A 6,549-nucleotide genomic window follows, 5' to 3' on the forward strand; every position below is an offset into this window, starting at 1 on the left:
TCCCCCTGGTAGAGCAGTGCTACATTAAATCCCTGTTTAAGTTAATTTCCAGTCTCAGTCAATCGCTCTCTAAAATTTGTTATAAAAAAATCTTATGTGGACATCACGTAACTTGCTTGAACGCCTGTTAAATTATACGTACACATTTAATTAAATTGAAAAGTTCTTAAAATTTTATTTCCCTAATAAAATTTTTTTCATATTTTCTTTTTATTGCTATTACTGAACTATTATTTATTATAATTTCTTTTTTACAATCAGAGGTTAATCATTATTAATAAATCAAAGCATTTAAATAAATAAAAAAAGTTAAAAAAAATTATATGAAGTCGGATTTTCGCCGATGTGCCTTCTTAGAAGATCCAAATAATTCATTATTTAAAATTTTATTTTGCTATCTGGAACCAATGAAAATAAGTACCGCTTATGATATATCTTTGAAAAGTTCTCAATAAGGGCTTATTACTGCAGTTTAGTAAAGTCCAAAATTAAATATTTTGTATTTTGGGCTTTTTTGGTCAAGTCGATTGCAATCAAAAGGTGTACAACTAGATGTTACAAGACTCCTAAATCCAAAATTTCAACATTCTATGGCTAATCGTTTTTGAGGTATGCGAGAAACATACCTACGTACGTTCAGACGTCACGCCGAAACTAGTCAAAATGGATTCAGGGATAGTCACAATGGATTTTTCCGTTGAAATCTGAAAACCGAAATTTTTCGCGATTACAATACTTCCTTGTATTTTGTACGTAGAAGGAAGTAAAAATGTATGCATAATGTAATATAAATAAATGATAACGAATACCTTTGAAAAATAATTCGAGGCATTACAGTAAGCAAAAAAGAGAAACAAATACTTTTTTTTAATTATAATATTTGTTTTTGTATAGTCTATAATTATTAAGAGAAAGTTTTGGGAAAAATGTGTTCGTGGATATATTACAGGAGTAAAAATGTTTTATACGTTTACCTCTTTTTCTTTTTTTTTTACAGATGTTTAATCTCAAGAACAGACGGAAATATGTAAATAAAATCTGATGACCAATCTCAATTTGAAACTTAACAAAAATATAAATCAAAAGTAAACTCGATTTGTTAGACAGCACACGAAATAAATCTGGTACATTTCCCTTGATAAATATAGATAATTTTATTTATGGTCCAATTGATTGACTCTCAGAGCACATTAGCGTCTTGCAATAGATATTAGTGATGTTATAAACATTTACCGAAAAACAGGGTACAGTTTATCTTTAAAAAAATAAAATCATTTAAATTAAATTGATTGTTTAAATACCCATTTGCTTTGGGTGATAAATTTACTTTGTTATATTTTTGTTTTATGCTTTGTATTAATTAAAGTAGTCCTTTTTTGGACCGTTGGCAAAATATGTAAAAATCATAATAAGTTAAAACAACAGTACAATTCTTTTTTAATATCTTTAAGAGGCATGCAATCGTTATTTAAAAAAAAATGTAAAGAAAGTTTTTTCTCGTGGAAAAGGTCCCAATAAATAGCTTCTTTTAATAGATATACAGCTTGCTTTTTTATTTTTTTTAACTTCATGAAACAATTGAGGTGTGTAATTAACTGAAACCCAACCACCAAAGAACACCCGTATCCACGATCTAATATTCAAATCCGTGTAAAAGTAGCTGCCTTTACTAGGATTTGAACCTTAGAGCTTTCGACTTCGAAATCACCTGATTTAAGGATATGATCGGAATGCAGTAGACCGGCTACGTGGCAATTCCCGGTTCCAGATATCTAAATCTCTGAAATATACAGAGTAATCCACAAAGAATGTAGCAAACTTACATGTTCTACTGGTGATAATCAAGAAAGTTCGTATAAAATAGGTTCGGAAACGCTTCGCTACGCATAGGATCGGCTGGCGAATGATTTATGCGCCTCGTTAAAATTAAGCCAGATTGTAATTCTTGGACTCAAAATTAAGGAATAAGTTAAGGGGTTTTATATGAATCTGACCTAACAAACTAAAAAAATATATATATATAGTCCCCAGAACTGTAAAAAATGTTATCAAGGTAATAATTACTATTATCTTTTTTTCTAAGATCACTGTAGTTTCTATGTATTGTATCTACCTTTCTTAGCTTCATTGTTTTATTATATATTGTAACAAAGTTTATTCATTTATTGTAGAAAAGCGTTTCTCAACTTGGGGGTTGCAGTTATATAAAAGGGGAATCGCGAAATTTGCCTACAACTTTACACGTGAACAGTAATGAAATCTCTTTATGAGAAAAAAAAATCATTTATTATAAACATTTTAGTTACATTTATAAGAACATGTGTAAAGAAAATAAATTAATGAGTTGAGTTTATTTTTCATTAAAAAATTTCTTCATACATGCATCTATGTTAGAAACACACACAGTGATAAAAGATGATTCCTATATTTAGTTTTTACCGTAGCCATAGACGAAAACCCCTTTTTACAGAGATAAGACACGGCGAAAGGATTAATATTTTTAATGCTGCTGCGACTAAATTTCTATATTCACTTAGCCAAAACGTATCAAAATCTTCACATATGAATCTTAGTTGTAACGTTTTATCGGCAGACATTTCGATGACCTGGTCGTGAATCCCAACTGGTAATTTAGCAGCTGCAACAACGTTTTCACCAAATGGATTCAAGTACTCATCTCTTCGAGTATCATTTTTATCTTCCGGGAGATATTCCGCCCACTGAATTTTTAGCTCATGCAAATGCATCTTTATGCTGTCCAAACTGTGGTGAATAATAGTTTCTTCTTCATCCAAACTTTTCTCATTATAATCGGATGTGAGTGGACCCGTATCAAAATTTTGGCTTCGAAGGCGAAAAATCCAAATATCAAGTTTCTTAATGAAAACATGAACTTTGTCTGCCATAAATAAAATGTTTTTATCACGTCCTTGTAAATTGACATTCAAGTTGTTTAAATGCGAAAATACATTAGCTAAGTAAACAAACAGCAGCATATACTCATTATTGCGTAAAAAGATTGAGATTGACGTTTGTTTATCCTGGAGAAATATTAATTCGTTTCGCAGTTCTAATAATCGGGTTAACACTTTTCCCCGCGATAACCATCTGACTTTTTGTAAGGAAAAGAAGAAATTTATTTCTTTTCGCCCATTTCATCGCATAGTTTAGCAAACAGTCGTAGCTAAATAGTTTTAACTAGGTTTCATTGGGTTGAGTTGGGGGGTCGCAAAACATTCATAATATATTTTTTTTTTAATTTTTGGGGGTCGTGAGTAAAAAGGTTGAGAATCGCTGCTGTACTAGAATGATTGCCTATCTTAATCCAGAAAATTTCAAACTTGAATCCTATTCAGGCTTAATCTTCTTAACATATAACTTATAAAAATTCCACGGTATCTTTCTCATAAAAAAGGATGGTGCGTGGGTTTGTTTGTTTGTTGTATATACTCAAATCATTATTCTAGTTGGTATTGGGGCAGAGCGGACCAATGGTGTTGCGCCGGGCGACTGCGCACGGCTACTCTCTCTCGGCCGACTCTCTCCTGCTAGAAGCAGTCCGTTGTCAATTAATTTACAGAATATTTTATTTAATTTCTATGCGTAAATTATTTTTGTTGATATTATATATTTATATTTTATTTATTAATTTTATTAATAAAAGAAAGAGATTATTAGTTAATAATAAATAATTAGCAGTAAAGAAAAGGATTCTTTACTCAGCGGGAGAGAGTCTTTGGCGCACATCCGCCGGCGCATCAAGTGGTCCGATCTGCGCCAACAGCAGCAGCTGGACCGGCAACTAACACAACCTCCCACGAACTCACACAAGACTAAATGCTGAAGACGGCGTCCCCAAGTCCTGTTATCACTGTTATGTTGATCCCTGTTATGTTGATACCTGTTATCAATATGGCTAGCGTTAAACATTACATTTCCTTTAAAAACTATTAAATGCTATATCTACTCACTCCTAAAGACTATTTTAAAAATAAAAACACAAAAATGTTCCGAACAATATTCTCTACACACTAATATTTCTTTTCTTAAAACAGCTCTGTAAAATACTTCATATTTTCACTAACATGAGGATACGAACGCGTTTCCAGGGGGCAAAGCCCCTTGACCGGTTAGTATTCTCATTAAAATGCTTAAAATTTAAGAGATTAGTTGCTGTGATCTGAGATTATTTTGTTAACGTGTTTCATTATCATACATTTTAAAATGTATGATAATACATGCTATTTAAAATTTAAATTCCAGCCTTAATTTTAAACTATGATTAAATTTCAATAGTTTCTAATACATTAATAAAATAATTTATTGAGACATGAACAAAAAAATTATTACATTTTATTTTAATTATATATGTTTCTATTACTGTTTGCTGATTCTACAAATTATCAATTATTTTGAAGTTCTCTTTCAGTATTTCTCCGGGATTGTTTTGGTTAAGCTTTAGCAAGCTATTATATTTTGAATTGAAATGATTATTAATCTTTCAAGTTTTTCGCCTATGAAACGTTTTCAAAATGCTCAATTAAATGGTAAAGATTTTTAGCTCTTATAAATACCAAAATAAATCCAGTAATTCCCCAAATTTGCATAGTATTCTTAATCAACTATTTTCCGCCCTAATTATTATAAATTTTAATTTACAATGAAATTGTTTTTTTTTGTTTTCTCAAAATAGATTTTGGGCTATTTGAATTATTTATCTTAACTAAAATTATAGAACATCCATGGATTTAGAAGATCCATTTAATTAACATATATGTCCTTATACTAAACTAAAATCGGTTATTGGCTTTTTTATTAAAATACGTAATTTATATTACGAAGTATCAATTAAGATGATCACTTACACCAGTTATATTCAATATAATATAAGTAATACTGTAGATTAATTAGATGTTGACATTTTTAAGACCATAAGTTTTTATTTCTTATGGCCGTATTTCATTGTATATTTCAGGTATTTTTCAAATACTAGTTGTATGAGTTGATATACCTGGTATTTCTCAAATCTGTTTTCTTTAAGAATAATGATGTTAACTTAACCAGTCCCTAAGGTAATCAGAGTAAAGGTTTTGCTTTTGGGATCAAATGTCATTTGTATATAATAGGGGTGATTATGTTAATTTGCAGAAATATTTATTTTAGCGAAGAATATCAGACGGTAATTATTATACTCTTAACTATTATTTTAAAAACCTCGGCATGATTTGCTTGTTACGTCATGGAAGATTATATGTTTATTAAAAATAAAGTAATGGGGTTATATTGATGAAAAATATTTCTTAATTATAATACAGTATAATTTTAGGTATAATTACATTTATAATAAAATTGATTAAAGTACGATATAGGCTTTTCATTTTGGTGAAAATTAAAAAGTAAAGGTAAAAGGTATTCTTTTTTCATCTACAGATTTGAAAGGCTGTGAGAATTAAAATAAATTAAGCTAAAAGATAGAAATATCAGTTGTAGATGACGAGCGAAAAGTTTTTTTAATGAAAAAGAGAGTGAGAATGGGACAGAAAGAAAGGGAGTAAAAGAGAGAGCACATAAATAATAAGGGTGGATCGGAAAGCCCGTACGTAAAGAAATGCCTTTTCCAACCCCCGTTTTATATCCGGAACTGAGGGGTTGCTGTACTAAAATAGATTCCGAGGCTCTCGAGTTGTGGTTTATTAAACTGTAGGATATATAGAGGAGCAGAGGGAACAGAAGGGGTGAATAGAGATAAGGGTTGCTATGTTGTTTTTTTGAAAGGGAAAGAGATAAGAGGCGCCAGGCACTGGGGGAGTTTTATTATAACGACAGGTTCAATCCACCCTTCAGCAGCAAACCTTCTCCATTAATCACAAGGGGATAAAATTATATTGCGTACTTTTATACTAACGAAAAACAGGTATATAATTCGCGCGCATTTATAAATATATTACAAATTTCCACGTGGAAATTAATTTATATTCGTGAATGAAAGTATTAAAGACTGTAAATCTCTAAGGCAATGTTTATTGACTTAACGTTGTGTTAAAATTATGTCACTTTTTTTTATTAAAAAAATTACCATTACGTAAAATTTTTATGGTGATTCTGTGTAGAAGAATATATTTTTAGGTCTGTTAGAATGAAATGAAAATTAATCAATAAACTCAGTGCTTATGGATTTTAAATACTGGAAAATATTCCAAATCTCGAATAAATATTTTTTTTTTTACTTTTCTCTTTATTATCAATAAGATGTTTAAACAGAAATGGAACAAATTTATAATAAACAAAATACATAACACGCGAGTTTTAGAGAAAAACAAAACCGTTTTATTATTTGATTTTTATTTAGTTTGTTTTTATACTGTTTTATGTAGAAAACTAAAAAGTATAATAATTGATTGTGCAGACTAGTCGTGGTGAAGTACAGTCTCAACCAACTAATAGCATAAACTGATATATAGTAAGCAATAGATCGGATCACATGAAAAAAATATAATTGCACCTGTACTTACCATCATGTTCAAACGAGTTCTGTTCTGTAACCTTAAT

The sequence above is a fragment of the Lycorma delicatula genome, chromosome 1 (assembly GCF_047948215.1).
Source record: "Lycorma delicatula isolate Av1 chromosome 1, ASM4794821v1, whole genome shotgun sequence".
Classification (NCBI taxonomy): Eukaryota; Metazoa; Arthropoda; class Insecta; order Hemiptera; family Fulgoridae; genus Lycorma; species Lycorma delicatula.